At 46.2% G+C, this 27,658-nt stretch overlaps 1 protein-coding gene across 2 annotated transcripts in view; it reads right to left on the bottom strand.

The window, feature by feature from the left end:
- LOC141076464 (uncharacterized) overlaps nucleotides 1–27,658 on the bottom strand; it is a 165,149-nt gene that overhangs the window by 9,631 nt on the left and 127,860 nt on the right. The gene's annotated exons all lie outside the window — the stretch shown is intronic.

The raw sequence follows: 27,658 nt of genomic DNA, 5'->3' as shown, positions 1-27,658 counted from the left end.
TATACGAAGTCTGCGAACTATTCTAAGTGCTAGAAAAGCAGAATGCCCCAAGTGACTCCATTTTGAAAATTATACCCACTTTGGGAATCTATCTACAGGTGTAGCGAAGATTTTTTACTCCATGGGCGTTTTCCAGAAATAAGCAGCAGTGGATTTTGCAGAGTCGAAATTGCAAACTACTATTGTAATGGCCAGTACATTATAGTGTCCAGCTCATGCTTCTGGAGATAGCCCGCCTAATTTAGAGGGGCATGTCACCGGAGCTAAAATATGTGGACATAATGTGGTTTAGGCACACTGGGGCTCAGGGGACATTTGGGAGAGCATAATTTGCTGAATTTCTAATGGGGTGGGGGTGATGGTGGTGGGGGGAGGCGGCGAGGAGCCATAATGCTTTTTCAGTGCCCTTGTACCACCAGTAATGTAAAAGCCCCCAATATTTCCATTAACATAACAGACAAACCTTGCTTTTTTGTGGATTGAATTGAAGCTTTTGTTGGGAACATTTTACATAACATTTGGGATCACATTTATTCGGGGCTCTACGCTGACCAATTACGGTATTTCACTCGGAGTTTTAGATGGAAACACCGATATGATTCAGATGAAGCCCCAGAGAGCCACTCACTATATTGAGGCAGCAGAGTTACTCTGGACTGCCTTGCCTCTGTTCAGTCCGCCACAGTTCTGCACACTTCTGAAAAGGACTGTTTTTATGAGCGCCTAAAAAGACTGACCCTGTCAGATCACAGATCAGACTGTGGCCACAGTGACTTCATCTTCTGCATTATAGGGAATTTTCTGCTGGGGGAGGTTCAATCTGAATCACGCATTTTCAAAGATTTACAAGGACACCCCGATGTAAGAGCCTAGTGTAGAGCACACGATAAATGTGAGATGAGCCTTACTGCCATCTTTGGAGGCAGAACAAGGAGGGGGGCGGGGACCATATCAGCAGGTGAATTTGTTTTATTTAGGTTTAAGCCATTCGTGTGGTATAAGTGAACATATGACCACTCTTTGGGTCAGTGTGATTACAGCAATACAAGATTAATATATATTTTATGTCTGGCTGCTGTCACACACTAAAAGACACTTTATTCGGCATCCAGAAGTTAGGTAACTACAATTTCTCGATATTCCTGCTGACCGTTATGTGAGGGGTTTTTGCGGGACGAGTTGACGTTTTTATTCGTACCATTTTTGGGCAAATAACATTTTTTTTTTTTTTTATTTTTTTTTAATTGCTTTCGATTTTTGGGAGGTAGAATGAACAAAAAAAAAAAAAAACAGCAATTCAGAAATTGTTTTTTTGCGGGTTTTTATGCAGTTCTGCGTGTTGCAAAAATTCATAAAACAGCTTTATTCGTGTGAGTATGATTACACTGTTTTGGTGCTTCTACACAAGAACCATTTTTTAGAAAAACTTTTGCATCGTTTTTTCTGGTAACTAACTTATTTTTCTGCTGCTTGAGCTGCATGGTTGGCTTTTAACTTTACAGGACAAGATGAGGTTTTCAGCAATACTATTTTTATTTACATTTATTTCTTTGAGAGAGTTTTATTCCACTTGGCGGAATGATAAAGAGTCTTTTTTTTTTTTTTTTTTTTTTTTTTTGAATAATCAGTTTTTTTTTTACGGTGACCACTACTACAGTTATATTAGTTGGGTTGTTCGGAACGCAGCAATACCAAATACCGTAGCATGACCTTTTACATAAATTTATTGGATTAATATTTTTCTTTTTTTCACATCACCTTTGACCGCCCGCCCTGATCGATGATTTAATACTCTACAATGCTTCTGTATGGAAGTATGGAATATCACCGCTTGCCTGTTGAAGTCACCTACCAGCCGCATGGAAAACAAGCAATGAATGGTATTGTTAGAGTCTGCCTGCAAAAGATAAGTGCAGGAGCAAATGAAACTGGGGAGACTCGAGACATCTCTATCTATATTATATATATATATATATATATATATATATATATATATATATATATATATATATATATACACACACACTCACTGGCCACTTTATTAGGTACACCTGTCCAACTGTGTGTTAAGACTTAATTTCTAATCAGCCAATCACATGGCGGCAACTCAGTGCATTTAGGCATGTAGACATGGTCAAGACAATCTCCTGCAGTTCAAACCGAGCATCAGTATGGGGAAGAAAGGTGATTTGAGTGCCTTTGAACGTGGCATGATTGTTGGTGCCAGAAGGGCTGGTCTGAGAATTTCAGAAACTGCTGATCTACTGGGATTTTCACGCACAACCATCTCTAGGGTTTACAGAGAATGGTCCGAAAAAGAAAAAAAAATCCAGTGAGCGGCAGTTCTGTGGCCGGAAATGCCTTGTTGATGCCAGAGGTCAGAGGAGAATGGGCAGACTGGTTCGAGCTGATAGAAAGGCAACAGTGACTCAAATTGCCACCCGTTACAACCAAGGTAGGCAGAAGAGCATCTCTGAACGCACAGTGCGTCGAACTTTGAGGCAGATGGGCTACAGCAGCAGAAGACCACACTGGGTACCACTCCGCTCAGCTAAGAACAGGAAACTGAGGCTACAATTTGCACAAGCTCATCGAAATTGGACAGTAGAAGATTGGAAAAACGTTGCCTGGTCTGATGAGTCTCGATTTCTGCTGCGACATTCGGATGGTAGGGTCAGAATTTGGCGTAAACAACATGAAAGCATGGATCCATCCTGCCTTGTATCAACGGTTCAGGCTGGTGGTGGTGGTGTCATGGTGTGGGGAATTTTTTCTTGGCACTCTTTGGGCCCCTTGGTACCAATTGAGCATCGTTGCAACGCCACAGCCTACCTGAGTATTGTTGCTGACCATGTCCATCCCTTTATGACCACAATGTACCCAACATCTGATGGCTACTTTCAGCAGGATAATGCGCCATGTCATAAAGCTCGAATCATCTCAGATTGGTTTCTTGAACATGACAATGAGTTCACTGTACTCAGATGGCCTCCTCAGTCACCAGATCTCAATCCAATAGAGCATCTTTGGGATGTGGTGGAACGGGAGATTCGCATCAGGGATGTGCAGCCGACAAATCTGCGCCAACTGTGTGATGCCATCATGTCAATATGGTCCAAAATCTCGGAGGAATGCTTCCAGCACCTTGTTGAATCTCTGCCACGAAGAATTGAGGCAGTTCTGAAGGCAAAAGGGGGTCCAACCCGTTACTAGCATGGTGTACCTAATAAAGTGGCCAGTGAGTGTGTATATATATATATATATATACATATATATATATATATATATATATATATATATATATATATATATATATATATATGTGTGTGTGTGTGTGTGTGTGTGTATGTATGTATGTATGTATGTATAGCTATCACCAACCAATCACAAACCATCTTTCATTTCACCAGAGCTGTTCAAAAGAAGCTGAGCTGTGATTGGTTACAAGGAAAACTGTTGCTCATAGCAACCAAATCACTAAGCATCTCTGTTGTGAGTTCATTTTCCCCTTCACCGTTGATGTCTGATGAACTCCCTCTGCTGGTGAAGAGAGGTAGTGAAATTGATTGGGATGGGAAAAACCTGTCATCTGAACAGGTGGAGCGTGATTGGACAACCGGAATCACTGAGTGGACATAAGGCAGCTGATGCCCTGCAGGGTTGCTAGTGATCCTTTCTGCTCTGAGCTCTTGCAAACCAGTTCAGTACCTGTCTTCTGAAAGCTAAGTTTTGCTCTCTTATTTTTCCATGAGATTGCGTTTGTTTACTTAGTGTTTGTTTCTTCACTATCTCCATCTAACCCCCACCCCCTGAAGATGGCCGGACCATCATTGTAAATACAAACCTGTGCTTTGTATCTCCCCCATCTCATTGTAGACTGTAAGCTCCCACGAGCAGGGTCGTCCTATTTCGCTTTAATTATTGTATTGTTAACGTTGTTACTTATGACTGTTGTGTTTGAAACTGTTCAACTGTAAAGCGCTGCGGAATATGTTGGCGCTATATAAAGATTATTATTATTATTATTATTATTATTATTATTAGTGTTCTGCCTACCCTTGTTGGTTCAGGCTGAGCTCCATTTTTGTCTCTTGTCAAGTTGATCTTTTGCTCAGTCTTCAGAATATACCTGAGTGCTGATATAGTGATTTTGAAGTCTAGTGACTTCAGGGCCTTTTTTCTATCAGACGTGTTGGACATTATTTTGGCAGAATTTTTGCGGATTGCAGCCAGCATCTTTTCTGTCCTTTCCTATTTAATTAGTTGGGCCCCATCGTTTGCTCAACCTGTCTGTGTTTGTTTTCATCTGCTTTTCACCGACAATACATGTTGGGGGCTGTCTATTGCTTTGGGGTCTGCTCTGGGGCAGTTTAGATTTCCCCTTTCTTTCTTTAGGCTTATTTAGTTATCCAGCTGAGAACGAAGGGTCTAGGGCTCCGTAGGAACCCCCCACAGCTACTGTTAGTTGTGTGAATAGGATCAGGGGTCTGCAATCAGATAGCTCCAACCTCTCCGGTTTTCTGGACTTAGCTTGTATTTTTATTTTTTCCTCCTTCGGTGGCTCATTCATAACAGAATCACCAGCCATACCGCAGATTCTAGGCTACCCAATAGCAGGAAAGAATTGTATAAAAAAAAAAAAAAAAAAAAGTGTCAGAATATTTTTTTTTTTGGGTATATTTTTTCCTCTGTCTTTGAGGCCGTAGGGGGAATTTTTTTTCTTCTCAGTGGAGCAATTGTCTGATCGTGTGGAGCAGCTCACTGCTGAAGTGCGGGGAATTTCCACCTATCTTGCTCATTCTCATGTTGCTGAACCAAAGATCCCTACTCCTGATGTGTTTTTTGGGGATCTGTCTAAATTTTTGAACTTTAAGAAAAATTGTAAATTATTTTTTGCCTTGAAGCCTAACTCATCAGGGAGCTCCGCAAAGCAGGTTAAAATGGTCATCCCTTTGCTGCACGGCGATCCTCAGGATTGGGCGTTTTCTTTGAAACCTGATGATCCTATTCTAGCTAATGTGAACGCATTTTTTCAAGCCTTAGGGCTGTTGTATGATGAACCTAATGCTATTGATCAGGCTGAAAAGGCCCTGTTAGCATTGAGCCAGGGTCAGGATTCTGCAGAGTTGTACTGTCAAAAATTCAGAAAGTGGGCGGTCCTTACTACTTGGAATGATGGTGCCTTGGCAGCTCTCTTTCGGAAGGGTTTGTCAGAAACCGTAAAAGATACTATGGTGGGATTTCCTGTTCCCTCTGGTCTTGATGATTCTATGTCATTAGCCATTCAGGTTGATCGGCGTTTGCGCGAACACAAAACTGCACGAGAGGTGTTGCCACCTGTTGAACAAATGTCTGACAGAGTTTTGTCTAGGGCGCAACGTCAGGAGTTCAGAAGGCGTAATAAGCTGTATTTTTTTCTGTGGAGATTCCTTGCATATTATTTCTGTCTGCCCTAAACGAGAGAAACGTTTTGCACACACATTTGCTGTGGGTGGTGTTCAACCTAAGTTTCTTTTGGCAATTACTCTGATCTGCTCCCTGTCCACATTTTCCGCTAAGGCTTTCGTGGATTCGGGAGCAGCTCTGAACCTGATGGACTTGGATTTTGCTCAACGTTGTGGATTTCCGAAGACACCTCTGCGGACGCCGATCCCTTTGAGGGGTATTGATGCTACTCCTTTGGCGAAGAATAAACCTCAGTTTTGGACCCAGGTGGTAATGCGGGTCGCCCCAGACCATCAAGAAAATTGCAGATTTTTGGTGTTGCATAATTTGCATGATACCATTGTTCTGGGGTTTCCCTGGTTGCAAATCCATAATCCAGTTTTGGATTGGAAATCTGTCTGTGGTGAGTTGGGGTTGTCGGTGTGCCCTTAGTGACGCTCCTGTTTTCTCCACCTCTACCCAGTCGCATGATGTTCCTGACTATTTGTGTTATGAATGAGTCACCGTAGGAGGCAAAAGCAGAAATACAAGCTAAGTCCAGAAACCCAGAGAAGTTGGCAACTATCAGATTGCAGACCCCTGAACCTATCAACACAACTAGCAGTAGCCGTGAGGGGTTCCTACGATGCCCTAGACCCCTCGATCACAGCCGGAGAAATACATAGGCCTAAACATAGTAACATAGTTATTAAGGTTGAAGGGAGACTTTAAGTCCATCTAGTTCAACCCATATCCTATCCTAACTTGCCCTAACATGTTGATCCAGAGGAAGGCAAAAAAAACCCATGTGGCAACAGTAAGCTTCACATTGGGGGAAAAAATTCCTTCCCGACTCCACATACGGCAATCAGACTAGCTCCCTGGATCAACGCAATATTAAGGAGACTAGTGTATATACCCTGTAATATTATACTTTTCAAGAAAGGCATCCAGTCCCTTCTTAAATTTTAGTAGTGAATCACTCATTACAACATCATATGGCAGAGAGTTCCATAGTCTCACTGCTCTTACAGTAAAGAATCCGCATCTGTGAGTATGCTTAAACCTTCTTTCCTCCAGACGTAGAGGATGCCCCCTTGTCCCCGTCACAGGTCTAAGAGTAAAAAGATCATTAGAAAGGTCTTTGTATTGTCCCCACATATATTTATACATTGTAATAAGATCACCCCTAAGCCTTCGATTCTCCAAACTAAATAACCCCAAGTGTAATAACCTGTCTTGGTATTGCAGACCCCCTAGTTCCCTAATAACCTTGGTCGCTCTTCTCTGCACCCGCTCCAGTTCAGCTATGTCTTTCTTATACACCGGAGACCAGAACTGTAAACAGTATTCTAAGTGTGGTCGCACTAGTGACTTATATAGAGGTAAAATTATGTTCTCCTCATGAGTATCTATGCCTCTTTTAATGCATCCCATTATTTTATTTGCCTTTGCAGCAGCTGCTTGACTCTGGCCACTAAATGTGAGTTTGTCATCCACCCATACACCCAGGTCTTTTTCAGTGACTGTTTTGCCCAGTGTTTTACAATTAAGCACATAATTATACAACTTGTTCGTTCTACCCATGTGCATGACCTTACATTTATCCCCATTAAAGCTCATTTGCCATTTATCAGCCCAAGCTTCTAGTTTACATAAATCCTCCTGTAATATAAAATTGTCCTCCTCTGTATTAATTACCCTGCAGAGTTTAGTGTCATCTGCAAATATTGAAATTCTACTCTCTATGCCCCATACAAGGTCATTAATAAATATGTTAAAAAGAAGCGGGCCCAAAACTGACCCCTGTGGTACCCCACTGCTAACCGTGACCCAGTCCGAGTGTGCTCCATTAATAACCACCCTTTGTTTCCTATCCCTGAGCCAGCTCTTAACCCACCTACACATTTTCCCCTATCCCCATTGTTCTCATTTTATGTATCAACCTTTTGTGTGGCACCGTATCAAAAGCTTTTGAAAAGTCCATGTACACCACGTCCACTGCATTCCCTTGGTCCAGTCCAGAACTTACCTCTTCATAAAAGCTTATCAGATTAGTCTGACAGGAATGGTCTCTTGTAAACCCATGTTGATATTGGGTCATAAGTAGTGTTGAGCATTCCGATACCGCAAGTATCGGGTATCGGCCGATATTAGCGGTATCGGAATTCCGATACTTAGTTCCGATACTTTTGTCATATCGGATTCCGGAATCGGAAGTTCCCATCATGCTATGAGCCTGCTTGCTTTGATTAAGCCAATGGGAATCCTCCGAAGTGTGGGCACATCCTGTTAGGCATGTAGGCATGTTAACTATTGGCATGGCTGTGATTGGCTGCCGAAATGATGTCATGATGCACTATAAAAGCCACCGCAGCCGCCATTTCTGGTCACTCTGCTGTGAATTCAGTTAGGGACAGGCTGCTGTAGAAGACTGTGAGGGACAGTTAGAAATAGCGATTCCACCAAACATCTAGTGCTTTACCCAGGCTACATAAACCACCACTGTAGCCTTCTTTGCCCTAGCAGCAGTGTTCACAGCTGTCTGCAAGGGCTGTGCGAGTGCAGCTCACGCTGTGGAGTTGGTCCTGCAGCCACGTCAGGCTGTAGGCCACCCAGTGTGATCACTGCTGCCTCATACATCTTATTTTTTGAGCTGCATTTTTTACATAATTTCAATCTAGTGTGCTTCCATCCGTATCCATATACGTTGGTTGCAAACACTAGTAGTAGACAGCGGAGCCTTTCTGCAGCCTTTCAGTGCTAGTGTCCACTTTGCTGCACTGTTCACGGCTGTCTGAGAGGTCTCTGACTGTGTGTGAGTGCAGCTCACGCTGAGTAGTGTGTCCTGCAGCTACGTCTGGCTGTAGGACGCTCAGCGTGCGTCAGTGCCTCACACATTTTTATTTGAGTGCAGCTCATTTTTTCTTCTATTAGTGTGCATCCATCCGTCTCCATCTACGGTGGTTGCAAACACTATATAGGAGTACACAGCGGAGCCTTTCTGCAGCCTGTCAGTGCCAGTGCCCACTTAGCTGCACTGTTGACGGCTGTCTGAGAGGTCTCTGACTGTGTGTGAGTGCAGCTCACGCTGAGTAGAGTGTCCTGCAGCTACGTCTGGTTGTAGGACGCTCAACGTGCGTCACTGCCTCACACATATTTGTCTTTGAGTGCAGCTCATTTTTTCTTCTCCTATTAGTGTGCATCCATCCGTATCCATCAACATTGGTTGGTTGCAAACACTATATAGGAGTAGATAGAGGAGCCTTTTTTTCTGGCTTGTGCCCTGCCGGCGCAGCCAGATTAGTATTACCCAATTTTTTTGGAGCCTCATCTTTTGCATTGTAGGTTACCTGCCTGCATTGTAATAGCTCCAAAAAGTTGGTGATACTATCAGTTTCAATTCTTTGTTCACATACTTTGAGTTTGTTTCCAACAAAGAAACCACAAAAAAAGTTCACCAAACACTACATTTGGAACTTGTGTAGGCCACATCAGCTCCTATTAAAGTCTAGTCCACACACACACACTTCATAAAATTAGTGTTTCTTGTACCTGTAACCAGCTGTTCAGGAATAAGCACACTAAGGCCCCCCTTTGTACTTTTTTGCCTATCTTAAGCAGTCTTGCAAGATGAAGAAGGCAGGGAGTAAGGCGCGGGGGCGTGGGCGTGGGCGTGGAGTTTCAGCAGGGAGAGGACGTGGGGATTCTGCAGGGAGAGGACGTGGGGATTCTACAGGTAGAGGACGTGGGGATTCTGGGCCTGCTGCGGGCACCAGTGGATCAGCATCCCCCAGTTTTAGCAGGCAACAGTCCTTTATGCGCAGCTTTGTAGGACCTCAACGTACCCCACTGCTGCGGGAGGAACAAATTGAAGCCGTTGTCGGATGGATGGCAGCTAACGCATCGACTTCAATTACTTCCGCATCCTCTCAGGGTCAGAGCACCGAAGAGCAACCATCTGTCTCTTCACCACCTGCCAAAGTGCCCAGGCAGTCAGAGAGACATGGACAGGAGCCATCACAGTCTCTACTTCTGTTCTCGGAATCTGTTGGCTTGGAAAGAGGGGGCCAGCCAAGCAGCATTCCTGAATGTGAAGAAGAGGGAGTATGCAGTGATGCGCAACTTCTTTGTCCCTCTGAATCTGAAGAGGCGAGTGGGCCAGTGCCTATGGTCAGCACACCTCAGTACGCATCAGATGATGACGAGACTCAGTTGCCACTTTCTGGTGCGTACGGTGCTGGCGAGACAACCCCGGAGAAGCAGCTGTTTGAAGAGGGGAGGGAAGATGATGAGGTCCTTGACCCATCATGGCGTGAGCAACAGGAAGGTGGTGGGAGCAGCTCGGAGGAAGAGATTCCCCTACCGGCCAAAACAGGAGGCAGAGGGAGGGGGAAGACTTGGTTGCCTGTACCCTCCACTTCGGCACCCGTTAGGAGCATTCCTCCTTCCAAAGGCAAACCGGGCGCTCACAAGAGTTGCAGTGCGTGGTCCTTTTTTGACACAGTTGCAGATGACATTTGCTTTGTCAAATGCAAGCTGTGTCATCAGAGAGTCAAAAGAGGGAGAAATGTCAGCAACCTCAATACCACAAATATGTGGAAACATGTGCGCACCAAGCACGAGTTGGAGTTGCAGAGACACCCTGAAGACGTAGGCCAACGTACAGCACCACCTACCACCTCTTCAGTTCGTGTTGGGCCCTCTTCCTCCAGCTCACACACTGCTGGTTCGGCTTCCTCACAGGATCGCCAAGGAAGAACCTCTGCCACTGTTGTCCGGAGACCCTGTCAGATTACACCCATAGCAGCACGTTCCCATCCATCACAGCCATCGGTAGCACAGGCATGGGATAAAAGGCGCCCTTACTCGGCAAACCATCCCCGAGCACAGTCTCTGAATGCTGGCATTGCCAAACTTCTGGCAGTTGAAATGCTGTCATTCAGGCTGGTGGACACTGACACCTTCCGGGACTTAATGGCATTGGCAGTCCCCCAATACAACGTGCCCAGCCGCTTTTATTTCAGCAGGCGAGCCGTCCCTGCCCTGCAGAAACATGTTGAGGGCAAAATAAAACATGCGCTACTAAACGCCGTTAGTAGCAAGGTCCACCTGACCACCGATGCGTGGACCAGTAACCATGGACAGGGACGATACCTTTCCCTCACTGCCCACTGGGTCAATGTTGTGGAGCCGGGTACGGATCTGGAGAGTGGCGCTGTACGTGTTCTTCCAACGCCACGGATTGCAGGACTCCAGTCTGTACACATAGACTCCTCCTCCTACTCAAGTTCCTCAGAAACAGCAGAGCAGGAGCCTGTTACGACCGATATGAGCACAGCCGTGGCCAAACGTCAACAGGCTGTACTCAAATTAATTTCTTTGGGGAATCGAAGCCACACAGCGCAGGAGCTCTGGAATGCTATCAAGCTGGAGAGCGATGTGTGGTTTGGGCCAGCGAATCTCCAGCCGGGCTTGGTAGTGTGTGACAATGGCCGAAATCTGGTGGCAGCTCTTGGCCTAGGCAACCTCACACACATCCCATGTCTGGCACATGTTCTTAACTTGGTCGTGCAGAGCTTTCTGAGGGACTATCCGGATCTTGCTGCACTGTTGCACAAGGTCCGCATAGAGTGCGCTCACTTGCGACGTTCCAGCACGGCAAGATCGCGCCTCGCTGCTCTGCAGCGACGATTTGGCCTTCCGGAACATCGCATCATATGTGACCTACCCACCCGGTGGAATTCAACGTTACATATGTTGGAGCGGTTGTGTGAGCAGCAGGCAGCAGTCATGGAGTACCAGCTGCATCAGGCGCAAACAAGTCGCACTGTGCGCCGTTCACACTTCAGCACCATTGAGTGGGCCTCTATGAAGGACATCTGCCTCGTTTTGCGTGCCTTCGATGAATCCACGCGGATGGCGAGTGCAGATGATGCACTAGTCAGCATGACTGTCACCCTTATCTGCCTGCTTCAACAAACACTGCAAGCACTAAGGGATGAGGTTTCAGAAGAGGTGGAGGATGAGGAGTCCCAAATGCCATCTGCTTCTGGACAGTCTGCGCTACGTGTTTCCTCACAAAGGCCTAGGCAGGGGACACTTTGTGAGGAGGATGAGGAGGAGTCGATGGAGGAGGAAGACATCTCTCCAGAGGAGGGAGGTACACAAACCTCTACTCAGTATGTACAGCGAGGGTGGGGTGATGCAGAGCAGGCCGAGGTCACGCCTCAAACAGGGGACAGCGGTTCTTTGGCAGTTGGGAGTCTGCAGCACATGGTTGATTTCATGCTGCAGTGCCTGAGAAACGACCGCCGCATCGCCCACATTCTCGTCTCGGCTGATTATTGGGTGTACACCCTCCTAGATCCTCGCTACCGGGACAGCGTACAAAGGCTCATACCAACGTTGAACCGGGAGCGTAAAATGCGGGAGTACGAAGAGTCACTGGTGCAGTCCATAATGTTTTCCATTCCACCCGACAGCATTGTTGCTAGTGCTTTACAAAGCAGCTCTGTGCGTCGAGGCAGTGGAGGAAACTCTGCACAAAGAGGGAGCAGAGGCAGTGCCGCAGCACAAGGCAAGACCACTATGGCCCAAATGTGGCAAAGTTTTGTGTGTCCACCACAATTGTCTACACCATCAGCGACGCCTCGAGTCAGCAGGAGGCAACGCTTCCGTCAGATGGTGTCAGACTACATGTCTTGCCCTGTCGCTGTACTCCCAGATGGCTCTTCCCCCTTCAAGTTTTGGGTCTCTAAGCTGGATACATGGCCAGAGCTTAGCCAGTATGCATTGGAGGTGCTGGCTTGCCCTGCTGCCAGTGTATTATCGGAACGTGTCTTTAGTGCCGCAGGTGGTGTACTAACAGACCGTCGCACGCGACTATCTTCCGATAATGTTGACCGGCTGACTTTTCTGAAAATGAACAAGGCCTGGATCTCCAAAGACTTTGCCATTCCTCTTACAGACTAAATTAGTGGTTGGCAACTGTATCCAGGTCTGCTGGTGTGTTCATTTTTCTACCACCTGAACTATAATCCCTGTGCTTCAACACAGCCAGTTGTCGCTCAGATGTGTCGTCTGCACAGAGAAACACACTAGCTCCTGTGTTAGTGGGGTTCAGTAATGCCAGCTGATCCCCTGCTGTGTGGACGGCAGAGTCACCAGCTCCATCAACATTCAAACCACTACTGATTTTTAACCGTGCCCAACTTAGGTCTCTGGCTCCACTGTCTCTACTATTTCCCCTGACCTCCAACCCCGCCATCTACATCTCTGAAGTGGCGTCAGCACAATCTACACTTGTTCCTGTGTTCCTGTGGCTCAGTCCCATCAGTTTATCCCCTGATGTGTGTCCGGCAAGGTCTCCTGCTCTGTCCACATTCCCATAACCAGTAGTGGGAATGAGGACAGAGCCGGACAAACATCAGGGGATCAACTGACGGGACTGAGCACCAGTAACACAGGAACAAGTGTAGATTGTGCTGACGCCACTTCAGAGATGTAGCTGGCGGGGTTGGAGGCCAGGGTAAATAGTAGAGACAGTGGAGCCAGAGGCCTAAGTGGAGCATGGTTAGAATCAGTAGTAGTCCACAACCTCCATAAAAACCGCTGCCCATTGGCCTCTGCATGCGGCATGCGTAATCCTGGGCTCCAACAGCGTCAGTTGGTGTTCAGAAGTGTCATCTCCACAGAGCCAAACACATTCGTTCAAGTGTTAGTGGGTTTCAGCACTGCCAGCTGTTCCCCTGCTGTGGAGATGGCAAGTCTCCTGCTGCCTTCACCTGCCAAAATCCAGTAGGCCCCAGCCTGCTCCTCGCCTAATCCTGGGCTCCAACAGCGTCAGTTGGTGTTCAGAAGTGTCGTCTCCACAGAGCCAAACACATTCGTTCAAGTGTTAGTGGGGTTCATCATTGCCAGCTGATCCCCTGCTGTGGAGATGGCAGTCTCTCCTGCTGTCTCCGCATTACAAAGACAGTAGGCCTCTGACTACACCCTCCTATTTCCTGGGCTTCAACTCAGCCAGTTGTAGTTCGGAAGTGCCGTCCACACGGAAAGAGATACTTGCTCCCGTGTCTCAGTGGGGTTCAGTAATGTCAGCTGATCCCCTGCTGTGTGGATGGCAGTCTCTCCTGCTGTCACCTCATTCAAAATACAGTAGGCCTCTGCCTACACCCTCCTATTTCCTGGGCTTCAACACAGCCAGTTGTAGCTCGGAAGTGCCGTCCACACGGAAAGAGACACTTGCTCCCGTGTCTCAGTGGGGTTCAGTAACGTCAGCTGATCCCCTGCTGTGTGGATGGCAGTCTCTCCTGCTGTCACCTCATTCAAAATACAGTAGGCCTCTGCCTACACCCTCCTATTTCCTGGGCTTCAACACAGCCAGTTGTAGTTCGGAAGTGCCGTCCACACGGAAAGAGATACTTGCTCCCGTGTCTCAGTGGGGTTCAGTAATGTCAGCTGATCCCCTGCTGTGTGGATGGCAGTCTCTCCTGCTGTCACCTCATTCAAAATACAGTAGGCCTCTGCCTACACCCTCCTATTTCCTGGGCTTCAACACAGCCAGTTGTAGTTCGGAAGTGCCGTCCACACGGAAAGAGATACTTGCTCCCGTGTCTCAGTGGGGTTCAGTAATGTCAGCTGATCCCCTGCTGTGTGGTTGGCAGTCTCTCCTGCTGTCACCTCATTCAAAATACAGTAGGCCTCTGCCTACACCCTCCTATTTCCTGGGCTTCAACACAGCCAGTTGTAGTTCGGAAGTGCCGTCCACACGGAAAGAGATACTTGCTCCCGTGTCTCAGTGGGGTTCAGTAATGTCAGCTGATCCCCTGCTGTGTGGATGGCAGTCTCTCCTGCTGTCACCTCATTCAAAATACAGTAGGCCTCTGCCTACACCCTCCTATTTCCTGGGCTTCAACACAGCCAGTTGTAGTTCGGAAGTGCCGTCCACACGGAAAGAGATACTTGCTCCCGTGTCTCAGTGGGGTTCAGTAATGTCAGCTGATCCCCTGCTGTGTGGATGGCAGTCTCTCCTGCTGTCACCTCATTCAAAATACAGTAGGCCTCTGCCTACACCCTCCTATTTCCTGGGCTTCAACACAGCCAGTTGTAGTTCGGAAGTGCCGTCCACACGGAAAGAGACACTTGCTCCCGTGTCTCAGTGGGGTTCAGTAACGTCAGCTGATCCCCTGCTGTGTAGATGGCAAAGTCTCCTGCTGCCTACACAGTCGTACCACTACTGATTTTTAACCGTGCTCCAATTAGGCCTGTGGCTCCACTGTCTCTCGTATTTCCCCTGTCCTCCAACCCTGCCAGTTACAGCTCCGAAGTGGCGTCTGCACAATCCACACTTGTTCCTGTGTTACAGGTGTTCAGTCCGGTCAGTTAATCCCCTGATGTGTGTCCGGCAATGTCGCCTGCTCTGTCCACATTCCCATTGGATTGTGCCGGACACACATCAGGGGATTAACTGACCGGACTGAACACCTGTAACACAGGAACAAGTGTGGATTGTGCAGACGCCACTTCGGAGCTGTAACTGGCGGGGTTGGAGGACAGGGGAAATACGAAAATCAGTGAAGCCACAGGCCTAAGTGGAGCTTGGTTCAAATTAGTAGTCTACAACCGATCTTAAAATTTCTTCAATGCAGCCTCAGCCTGCTCCGTGCTTGTCCCTGGGCTTCAACACAGCCAGTTGTTGCTCGGAAGTGCCGTCTTCACAGAGTAAAACACTAGCTCCTGTGTTTGTGGGGTTCAGTAACGTCAGCTGTTCCCCTGCTGTTTTGATGGCAATCTGTCCTGCTGCCTCCCAATTGACAGCACATCAGGCCTCAGCCTGCTAAGTGCTTATCCTGGGCTCCAACATCGCCAGTTGCTGCTCATAACTGACTTTGGCACGGGTACTCCCTCCTGCCTAGCTTGGTTCCAGCCCTGCCTGCTGTTTCCGGGAAGTGTCAATGTCAGTTTGCCACCCCAAGTTGCCATGTCGTGTTGCGGTTGGGTTAGCCGAGGCTAGGGTGCCAGCAGTTTAGGTGCTTCCTATGTGGACTGCGGGTTCTGGTAAGAAAGGCTTGTTCCATAGTGCCAGTAGGACAAGCACCCCCTGTAGGACTGTGTGATTCGGTAACTGCGGCCAGCTTGCGGCAGGCCAACTTTGCTTTTCAGGGGTAACTTCTGATACCCCTCCGGGTTCCAGCACCGTCAGCTGGTTCTCGTCAGAGCCTTTGGCCTAGGTGCCTCCATCTCGGTATCCGAGTTCCGGCAACGTCTGCTGGTCCTTGGTAGTGCTTTGTATCACAGGTACCTCCTGCATAGTAACCGGGTTCCAGCACCGTCAGCTGGTCCTCGGTTGTGCCATTGGCTCTTATTCCTTCTGCTGCCCCTCCGGGTGCCAGCACTGTCAGCTGGTCCTCGCCATTTCCATTTGCTCTTGCAGCTTATGCTACCCCTCCGGGTTCCAGCACCGTCAGCTGGTTCTCGTCAGAGCCTTTGGCCTAGGTGCCTCCATCTCGGTATCCGAGTTCCGGCAACGTCTGCTGGTCCTTGGTAGTGCTTTGTAGCACAGGTACCTCCTGCTTAGTAACCGGGTTCCAGCACCGTCAGCTGGTCCTCGGTTGTGCCATTGGCTCTTATTCCTTCTGCTGCCCCTCCGGGTGCCAGCACTGTCAGCTGGTCCTCGCTATTTCCATTTGCTCTTGCAGCTTAAGCTACCCCTCCGGGTTCCAGCACCGTCAGCTGGTTCTCGTCAGAGCCTTTGGCCTAGGTGCCTCCATCTCGGTATCCGAGTTCCGGCAACGTCTGCTGGTCCTTGGTAGTGCTTTGTAGCACAGGTACCTGCTGCTTAGTAACCGGGTTCCAGCACCGTCAGCTGGTCCTCGGTTGTGCCATTGGCTCTTATTCCTTCTGCTGCCCCTCCGGGTGCCAGTACCGTCAGCTGGTTCAAGAGGACAAAGAACAGGAAGACAACCACCAAGATGCAGAACAACAAGAGAGAGAAGACAAAGAAGCATAAAAAAAACAAAGCAGAAGAACATTAAGCATAAGACTAATACTCTGAGCAAATGATATTATCGTATTTATAAGCAGAAGAAGACTAAGCAGTGTATGGGGGTGAGTCCGTTCCTCCTCGTGGTGCCCCTGGAAAAGGCCTGCTTCTGCAGGCCAAACTGAACGCGGACAAATCCTGTTGTAAATCTTTTGTGACAGGCAGAACGGAAGGTGTAAACTAACTTTTCTAGATAACAACTACAGGAATGCCTGACACAAACAAGAATATGATGAAGAAGAATAGGAAGAAGATGAAGAAGTTGAATATGTAGAATAATAATTGTTGAATAAGAAGAATATGAAGAATGTAAGAAAAGGAAGAAGAAGAAGAAGAAGAAGAAGAAGAAGAAGAAGAAGAAGAAGAAGAAGAAGAAGAAGAAGAAGAAGAAGAAGAAGAAGAAGAAGAAGAAGAAGAAGAAGAAGAAGAAGAGTTAAAAAAGGAAGAAGAAGAATGTAAAAAAAGGAATAAGAAGAAGAAGAATGTAAAAAAAGGAATAAGAAGAAGAAGAATGTAAAAAAAGGAATAAGAAGAAGAAGAATGTAAAAAAAGGAAGAAGAAGAAGAAGAAGAATGTAAAAAAAGGAATAAGAAGAAGAATGTATAAAAAGGAAGAAGAAGAAGAAGAAGAAGAATGTAAAAAAAGGAAGTAGAAGAATGTAAAAAAAGGAAGAAGAAGAAGAAGAATGTAAAAAAAGGAATAAGAAGAAGAAGAAGAAGAAGAAGAAGGTAAAAAAAAGGAAGAAGAATAAGAAAGAAGAAGAAAGAAGAAAGAAGAAGACATACATGTCTGGCAAAATATAAATGAGGCTAACATAGTCAATATCTTTGTAACTCCTAACATCTTTAAAAAAAAAGTTTAATTCCTGCTATTACATTTGATTGGGCTAAACCTCTATGGCTTTAATGTCTCCTCCACCTCCCACAATACATTCTACATTATTCTTAGTTGTTTTTCTTCATGTAGAATTAACCTACAAGGAAAGAAAGGGTTTTTTTTAATTCCGATATTTTGGCCCCATTGACTTGCATTGGTTCCCGGTATCGGAATCGGCGATACCGATACTTTTTTTTAAGATCGGCCGATCCATTCCGATCCGATATTTTCAAGTATCGGCTGGTATCGCTCAACTCTAGTCATAAGGTTATTCTTCTCCAGATACTCCAGTATAGTATCTCTTAGAAAACCCTCCAGGATTTTACCGACAGTTGAGGTTAAACTTACTGGCCTATAATTTCCAAGTTCAGTTTTTGTCCCCTTTTTGAATATTGGCACCACATTTGCTATACGCCAGTCCTGTGGTACAGACCCTGTTATTATGGAATCTTTAAAGATTAAAAATAATGGTCTATGACTGTGCTTAATTCCTGCAGTACTCGGGGGGTGTATCCCATCCGGGCCCGGGGATTTGTCAATTTTAGTGATTTGTAGACGCCGCCGTACTTCCTGCTGGGTTAAGCAGGTAACATTTAATGGAGAATTTTTATCCCTGATCATGTTATCCGTCATGGGATTTTCTTGTGTAAATACTGTTGAAAAAAAGTCATTTAGCATATTGGCTTTTTCCTCATCCTCATCCACCATTTCACCCAGACTATTTTTAAGGGGACCAACACTATCATTTTTTAGCTTCTTACTATTTATGTAGTTAAAGAATATTTTGGGATTATTTTTACTTTCTCTGGCAATGAGTCTCTCTGTCTCAATCTTTGCTGTCTTGATTTGCTTTTTACAGAATTTATTTAATGCCTCATCACTACCTACTTGCTTTAATTCTCTAAATGCTTTATTTTTATCTCTTATTGCGCCCCTTACAGCTCTATTTAGCCATAGTGGTTTCCTCCTATTTCTCGCATGTTTATTCCCATACGGTATATATTGTGCACGGGTCCTATTCAGGATGCTAATAAACGTCTCCCATTTTCTTTGTGTATTTTTATGTCTCAGGATATCGTCCCAGTTAATTGCACCAAGATCTCTCATCCGTTGGAAATTTGCCTTCCTGAAGTTTAGTGTCCTTGTAACCCCTCTACTACACATCTTATTAAAGGATACATGAAAACTTATTAATTTGTGATCACTATTACCCAAGTGACCCTCAACCCTTACATTTGATATGCGGTCTGGCCTGTTGGTTAATATTAGGTCTAGCAGTGCCCCCCCTCTTGTTGGGTCCTGAACCAGTTGTGAAAGGTAATTGTCTCTCATCGTTGTCAGAAACCTATTACCCTTGCTGGAACTGCAGGTTTCGGTTCCCCAATGTATTTCAGGGTAGTTGAAGTCTCCCATAACAATGACTTCTCCTTGAGTCGTTGCTTCATCTATTTGCTTTATGAGGATATTCTCTGTAGCTTCCTTTATTTTTGGAGATTTATAACAAACCCCTATCAGTAATTTATTATTTTTCCCCCCTCCCCTTATCTCTACCCACAGGGACTCTACATTTTCATTAGATTCATATATATTATCACGAAGGATGGGTTTTAAGGATGATTTTACATATAAAACACACGCCTCCCCCTCGCTTATTTGTTCGGTCATTTCTGAACAGACTATAGCCCTGTAAATTAACAGCCCAGTCATGGCTCTCATCCAGCCATGTCTCAGATATCCCCACCATGTCATAATTATGTTCCAACAACATTAACTCCAATTCCTCCATTTTGTTGGCGAGACTTCTGGCATTAGTATACATGCACTTTATGCATCTCTCTGGACCTCTATTCTTTCTTAAATTATTAACTGTTCTAACCCCACCCCCCATGCCACCTCCACCCCCAATGTCATTATTTGTGCCCAGGTCTCTATCTGCACTGTCTTCCCATCCTATAAAAGGAATACCCTCCCCCCCGTCCCTAGTTTAAACACTCCAACCTTCTAGCCATTTTCTCCCCCAGCACAGCTGCACCCTCCCCATTGAGGTGCAGCCCGTCCCTAGCGTAGAACCTGTAGCCAACCGAGAAGTCGGCCCAGTTCTGCAGGAACCCAAACCCCTCCTTCCTACACCAATTCCTGAGCCACTTATTAACCTCCCTAATCTCCCGTTGCCTCTCTGGCGTGGCACGTGGTACAGGAAGTATTTCCGAAAATACCACCTTGGAGGTCCTTGCTTTAAGCTTACAGCCTAATTCCCTGAAATCATCTTTAAGGACCTTCCACCTACCTCTAACTTTGTCATTTGTGCCAATGTGCACCATGACCGCTGGATCCTCTCCAGCCCCTCCCAGTAATCTGTCAACCCAATCAGCGATGTGTTGGACTCGAGCGCCAGGTAGGCAGCACACCGTTTGACGATCCCTGTCTTTGAGACAGATTGCCCTGTTACCCTAATAATTGAGTCTCCCACTACCAGAACCTGTCTGGCCTGCCCTGCTCTCCTATTTCCCCCCTTACTGGAGCAGACACTCCTCCGGCTTTCAGAGGACATGCCTTGCTGCAGCAGTGCTACTCCTGCACTAACACTCCCCTCATCTGCCAACTTAGCAAACTTATTGGGGTGTGACAGATCAGGACTAGCCTCCCTGGTGCTCTTCCCTCTACCCCACCTTCTAACTGTCACCCAGCTAGCTGCTTCATTGTCCTGCAGCTCCAACCTAGCACCCCCCCCCCCTCATCTATCCCATTGAGCGTCTGCTCAGTGAGCAGAAGACTCCTTTCCATATTGTCTATGGATCTCAGTGTTGCCAGCTGCACATTTAGATCCAGTATCTGGGCTTCCAAATGCACAACGTGCTCACATCTTGCACAGCAGTATGCACCCTCGACCGGCTGTTCAAGGATTTCAAAGTAAGAAAGGGGAAATCTAAACTGCCCCAGAGCAGACCCCAAAGCAATAGGCAGCCCCCAACATATAATGACGGTGAAGCAAGATGAAAATACTAACACAGACAGAAAGACTGAGCAAAGACGGGGCCCCAAAACTACCTAGAAAGCAAAGGACAGGAAGGCTGCTGTCTGCAATCTGCCAAAACCCTATCAAAGACATAAGCCAACCAGCTGATATGAATAAAGGCCCTGAAGCAGCTAGGCTTCAAAAACTGAATCAGCACTCAGGTAATTTCAGAAGACAGAGCTAAATGAATTCAGCACACCCCAGCAGGGAATGGCAGAAATCCAGAAAAACAAAGCAAAAACAAAGTCAATGCACAAAAGCAAAAGGCCGAGCAGCAAACTTAGCTTTGGAGGAGCAGGAATTCAGACTGGTCTCCAAGGATCCCACAGAGAAATCACCGCAGGGCAGAAGGGCGTCGGCAGCATTATATCCAGTCCATAACTCCACTCAGCCAGTCACAATCATCAGCCTCAGGTGTTTGACAATCAGGCTCACTACCTTCTTTTACCAGAAGAGGGAGTTCCTCGGGCCTCAGTAATGAAGGGGAAAATGAACTCACAACATATTTGGCTGATTTTTATGATGTATTTAGTGAGAATGAGTCTGCATCTTTGCCTCCTCATAGGAGTTATGACTGTGCAATTGAGCTGAGCCCTGGGTGTAAGTTTCCCAAGGGTCGACTTTTCAATTTATCTGTACCCGAGCACGAGGCTTTGCAATCCTATATTAAAGAGTCATTGGAGAAGGGTCATATTAGACCATCTGTTGTGAGTTCATTTTCCCCTTCACTACTGAGGCCCGAGGAACTCCCTCTTCTGGTAAAGAAAGGTAGTGAGCCTGATTATCAAACACCTGAGTCTGATGATGATGACTGGCTGAGTGGAGTTACTGACTGGATATAAGGCTGCCGACGCCCTTCTGCCCTGCGGGTGATTTCTCTGTGGGATCCTTGGAGACCAGTCTGAATTCCTGCTCCTCTAAAGCTAAGTTTTCTGCTCGGCCTTTTGCATTTGTGCTTTGACTTTGTTTTTGCTTTGTTTTTCTGGATTTCTGCCATTCCCTGCTGGGGTGTGCTGAATTCCTTTAGCTCTGTCTTCTGAAAATACCTGAGTGCTGATTTAGTTTTTGAAGCCTAGCTGCTTCAGGGTCTTTTTCATATCAGCTTGTTGGCTTAGGTCTTTGATAGGGTTTTGGCAGATTGCAGTCAGCAACCTTCCTTTCCTGTTCTGTTTAGCTAGCTTGGGCCCCATCGTTTGCTCAGCCTTTCTATCTGTGTGAGTGTTTTTTCATCTTGCTTCACCCCGTCATTATATGTTGGGGGCTGCCTTTTACTTTGGGGTCTGCTCTGGGGCAGTTAGATTTCCTTTTCTGTCTTTAGGCTATTTAGCGCTCCGGCTGTGATTGAGGGGTCTAGGGCATCGTAGGAACCCCCCACGGCTACTGCTAGTTGTGTTGATAGGTTCAGGGGTCTGCAATCTGATAGTTGCCAACTTCTCTGGTTTTCTGGACGTAGCTTCTATTTTTGTGTCTGCCTCCTACGGGGACTCAATCATAACACCATCCTCTTCAACCTTAGGTGCTGGGTTTTTTTTTCGTGGCCAAGAAGGATGGTTCATTAAGGTCTTGTATTGACTATTGTTCCCTCAACAAAATTACTGTTAAATATCAGTATCCGTTACCCCTGATTTCTGATCTATTCTCTAGAGTTAAGGGTGCTTGCTGGTTTACCAAGCTTGACCTCAGGGGGGGTATAATATAATTCGCATTAAGCATGGGGATGAATGGAAGACGGCGTTTAATACTCCGGAAGGACATTTTGAGTACCTGGTGATGCCTCACTAATGGTGGTGGTGGGCTCACTAATGCCCCTTCTGTCTTCCATTGCATTATGAATGATATTTTCCGAGACGTTGTGGATAAATTTTTGATCATCTATCTGGATGATATTTTGATCTTTTCCAAGGATTGGGACTCTCATGTGGAACATGTTCGGACTGTGTTCCGGATTTTGAGGGAGAATTCCCTGTAAGTTAAGGGATCGAAATGCCTTTTTGGGGTACAGAGGATTTCATTTTTGGGATTTATTTTGTCTCCGTCAACTATTGAAATGGACCCGGCTAAGGTACAGCCCATTTATGATTGGGTTCAGCCCACTTCTTTGAAGGCCCTCCAGAAGTTTTTGGGTTTTGCTAATTTTTATCATAAATTTATAGCTAATTTCTCTGGTATTGCCAAACCATTGACTGATTTGACCAAGAAAGGTGCTGATGTGCTGAATTGGTCTCCGTTGGCTGTTTCTTCCTTTCAGAAGCTGAAGCGAAGGTTCACTTCTGCTCCGGTTTTCCGGCAACCTGATGTCTCACTCCCGTTTCAGGTAGAGGTGGACGCTTCTGAGATAGGTGCAGGAGCTGTTTTGTCCCAAAAAGATCCGGTAACATCTAAAATGAATCCCTGTGCTTTCTTTTCCCGAAAGTTCTCTCCATCTGAACTTAACTATGATGTGGGGAATCGGGAACTGTTAGCCATGAAATGGGCATTTGAGGAGTGGAGACATTGGTTGGAGGGAGCTAAACATCAAGTCGTGGTCCTTACTGACCACAAGAATTTGATTTACCTGGAGTCAGCCAAACGCTTGAATCCTAGACAGGCGAGGTGGGCTTTGTTTTTCACACGTTTTGATTTTGTGGTCTCTTTTATTCCGGGCACTAAGAATGTCAAGGCAAACGCCTTCTCTAGGAGTTTCTTTGCTGATTCTCCTGTTGTGACCAAGCCTGCTACCATCTTAGGTGAGCGGGTAGTTCTTTCTGCCATCTCGCCCGATTTGAGACGTGCTCTGGAAGAGTTTCAGGAGGACAAACCTGAGCGTTGCCCCATTGGAAAATTTTATGTTCCTGACCAGTGGAGGAAGAGAGTAATGTCTGAAGTTCATTGCTCTGCACTGGCTGGTCATCCAGGTATTTTTGGTACTAGAGATTTGGTGAGTCGGTCTTTTTGGTGGCCTGCCTTGTCTCGTGATGTCAGGAGTTTTGTGCAGTCCTGTGGGACTTGCTCCCGGTCTAAACCTTGTTCTCGCTCTAGTGGGTTGTTGATGCCTTTGCCGGTGCCCAGGAGGCCATGGACCCATATTTCAATGGATTTTATCTCTGATATGCCTGTCTCTCAGAGAATGACTTATTTGGGTGATTTGTGATAGATTCTCTAAGATGGTCCATCTTGTACCACTCCCTAATTTGCCATCTTCCTCACAGTTGGTGCCCTTGTTTTTGCAACAGGTGGTTCGCTTGCACTGGATTTCTGAGAACATTGTATCTGACAGAGGAGTTCAGTTTGTTTCTAGATTTTGGAGGACTTTCTGTTCCAAGCTGGGAATTCAGTTGTCCTTCTCCTCTGCATTTCACCCTCAGACCAATGGGCAGACGGAGAGAACAAACCAGACTTTGGATTTGTATTTGAGATGTTTTATTTCTGCTGATCAGGATGATTGGGTTTCATTTTTGCCCTTGGCCGAATTTGCTTTAAATAATAGAGCTAGTTCTGCCACTTTGATGTCACCTTTTTTTGCAACTTTGGGTTTCATCCTCTATTCTCTTCAGGGCAGGTGGAGTCTTCTGCCTGCCCAGGTTTTGACACTGTGGTGGAGAGAATGCACCAGATCTGGGACCAAGTGGTGGATAGGTTGTCTCTCTCCCAGGAAAAGGCCCAGCGGTTTTCCAACCGTCATAGGACTATTGGTCCCCAGTTTAAGGTGGGTGATTTGGTTTGGTTGTCAAAGAATATCTCTATGAAGGTGGCTTCTCCAAAGTTTAAACCTAGATTTATTGGACCTTACAAGATTTTGGAGATTCTTAATCCTGTCTCTTTTCGATTGGCTCTTCCTGTTACATTTAAGATCCATAACGTGTTTCATAAGTCTCTGTTAAAGAGGTTTGTTGAGCCAGTAGTCCCTGTGGTGGCACCTCCTGACCCTGTTTTGGTGGAAGGTAATGTGGAATATGAGGTTGAGAAGATACTGGATTCTCGCCTGGCTAGACGGAGACTCCAGTATTTGGTTAAATGGAAGGGTTATGGCCAGGAGGATAATTCTTGGGTCCCTGCATCCGATTTTCATGCCAAAAGATTGGTTCATGCTTTTCATCGGGCCCATCCTGATCACCCTGGTGGCGTGGATGAGGGTTTGGTGACCCCTCCTCAAGGGGGAGGTACTGTTGTGAGTTCATTTTCCCCTTCACCGTTGATGTCTGATGAACTCCCTCTGCTGGTGAAGAGAGGTAGTGAAATTGATTGGGATGGGAAAAACCTGTCATCTGAACAGGCAGAGCGTGATTGGACACCCGGAATCACTGAGTGGATATAAGGCAGCTGATGCCCTGCAGGGTTGCTGGTGATCCTTTCTGCTCTGAGCTCTTGCAAACCAGTTCAGTACCTGTCTTCTGAAAGCTAAGTTTTGCCCTCTTATTTTTCCATGAGATTGTGTCTGTTTACTTAGTGTTTGTGTTCTGCCTGCCCTTGTTGGCTCAGGCTGAGCTCCATTTTTGTCTCTGGTCAAGTTGATCTTTGGCTCAGTCTTCAGAATATACCTGAGTGCTGATATAGTGATTTTGAAGTCTAGTGACTTCAGGGCCTTTTTTCTATCAGACGTGTTGGACATTATTTTGGCAGAATTTTTGCGGATTGCAGCCAGCATCTTTTCTGTCCTTTCCTATTTAGTTAGTTGGGCCCCATCGTTTGCTCAACCTCTCTTTCTGTCTGTGTTTGTGTTTTCATCTGCTTTTCACCGACAATACATGTTGGGGGCTGTCTATTGCTTTGGGGTCTGCTCTGGGGCAGTTTAGATTTCACCTTTCTTTCTTTAGGCTTATTTAGTTCTCCGGCTGTGAACGAGGGGTCTAGGGCTCCGTAGGAACCCCCCACGGCTACTGTTAGTTGTGTGAATACGATCAGGGGTCTGCAATCCCATATCTCCAACCTCTCCGGTTTTCTGGACTTAGCTTGTATTTTTGTTTTTTCCTCCTTCGGTGACTCATTCACAACACATCTCATTTCACCAGATCTGGTTAAAAGTAGTTGAGCGGTGATTTGTTGCTATGAGCAGCAGTTTTCCTACTTAACAACACCTCAGCAGACACTGACATGGTGGGAGAAATCTAGCATCCCCAGGAACTTAAGCTCCCAGCCATTGTCTGCCCCCTGAAAGGAGCAGAGAGCACATGACAAATGAATCCTCCCTCCCTGCCCATATCCACATCACACATCCTCCATCCCATAAGCACATCTTCCCTCTTAGGCTATGTGCACACGCTGCGGTTCCGCAGACATGGTACCCTATGTAACCCCTATGGGTTTTCAAACCCCAGTGCTCACGCTGCAGTTTTTCCGTGCGGTTTTGCTGCGGTTTATAAACCGCAGTATGTCAATTGTTTCTGTGGATTCCGCTGCGGTTTCACACCTTTAACATAGTAGAGGTGTGAAACCGCAGGTCACTTAACCTGCGGTTTTTCCTGCGGTTCCGCGGGGAAAAACCCGCAGGTGATTCCGCAGTGTGTGCACATAGTCTAAAAGGGATCCCTGGAATGGAAGTTAGGACCGTCCCACTCAGCTATGTGGTTCTGCACCCAGGGTCTCTTAAAGGAATCATTGGTATGGAAGTTAGGACCGTTCCACTCAGCGCTCTGGTTCTGACCCCAGGCTGACCTGATTATGTGGGATATTAGTGGTAGTAGTCTTGTGGCTCTGGCTGATGGGATGATGTGGGATAATAGTGGTAGTAGTCCGGTGGCACTGGCTGACGGGATGATGTGGGATATTAGTGGTAGTAGTCCGGTGGCTCTGGCTGACGGGATGATGTGGGATATTAGTGGTAGTAGTCCGATGGCTCTGGCTGACGGGACGTTGTGGGATATTAGTGGTAGTATTCCAGCATCTGTGGCTGCATGATGTGGGATATTAGGGGTAGTTGTCTGATGGCCCTGGCTGACGGGATGATGTGGGATATTAGGGGTAGTAGGCCGGTAGCTCTGGCCGACAGGATGATGTGGCATATTATAGTGAATGTGGCTATGCAGAGTGGGCGGGGCTCTACACTGCTTTGTCTTTTACATATATATATATATATATATATATATATATATATATATATATATATATATATTAAAGCTAAGTCCAGCAATAACGTGAGCAATCCAGAATGCTGTTAAAAATTTTTTTCTTTTTTATTCATAAATCCATTAAAATGCAATGGTCCAAGCAGTTCGTAACAGCAATAACGCAGGAAAGTAGTGCAGATAGGACTACGCGTTTCAGCGGTAGAACCCGCCTTCTTCACGGTCCAGAATTTTTTAACAGCATCCTGGATTGCTCACGTTATTGCTGGACTTTGCTTTGTCGTTGTTCACATTTGTATGGATGGACTCCTACATCCAGATCTGGGCACAACGGAGTTAACCAGGTCAGCTGAGGTTCCGGGTGGTTCACAGGAGTGAGCTGGTCTACATTGTTGGAGATTTTATATATATATATATATATATATATATATATATATATATATATATATATATATATATATATATACACACACACACATACATACAGTGCCTACAAGTAGTATTCAACCCCCTGCAGATTTAGCAGGTTTACACATTCGGAATTAACTTGACATTGTGACATTTGGACTGTAGATCAGCCTGGAAGTGTGAAATGCACTGCAGCAAAAAAGAATGTTATTTCTTTGTTTAATTTTTTTTTAAATTGTGAAAAGTTTATTCAGAGGGTCATTTATTATTCAACCCCTCAAACCACCAGAATTCTGTTTGGTTCCCCTAAAGTATTAAGAAGTATTTCAGGCACAAAGAACAATGAGCTTCACATGTTTGGATTAATTATCTCTTTTTCCAGCCTTTTCTGACTATTTAAGACCCTCCCCAAACTTGTGAACAGCACTCATACATGGTCAACATGGGAAAGACAAAGGAGCATTCCAAGGCCATCTGAGACAAGATCATGGAGGGTCACAAGGCTGGCTATGGGTACAAAACCCTTTCCAAGGAGTTGGGCCTACCTGTCTCCACTGTTGGGAGCATCATACGGAAGTGGAAGGCTTATGGAACTACTGTTAGCCTTCCACGGCCTGGACAGCCTTTGAAAGTTTCCTCCCGTGCCGAAGCCAGGCTTGTCCGAAGAGTCAAGGCTAACCCAAGGACAACAAGGAAGGAGCGCCGGGAAGATCTCATGGCAGTGGGGACATTGGTTTCAGTCAATACCATAAGTAACGTACTCCACCGCAATGGTCTCCGTTCCAGACGAGCCCGTAAGGTACCTTTACTTTCAAAGCGTCATGTCAAGGCTCGTCTACAGTTTGC

Source organism: Dendrobates tinctorius, unplaced genomic scaffold (assembly GCF_039654945.1).
Source record: "Dendrobates tinctorius isolate UK_male_01 unplaced genomic scaffold, ASM3965494v1 ptg000409l, whole genome shotgun sequence".
NCBI lineage: Eukaryota > Metazoa > Chordata > Amphibia > Anura > Dendrobatidae > Dendrobates > Dendrobates tinctorius.
This window is presented reverse-complemented; position numbering and strand designations above follow the sequence as displayed.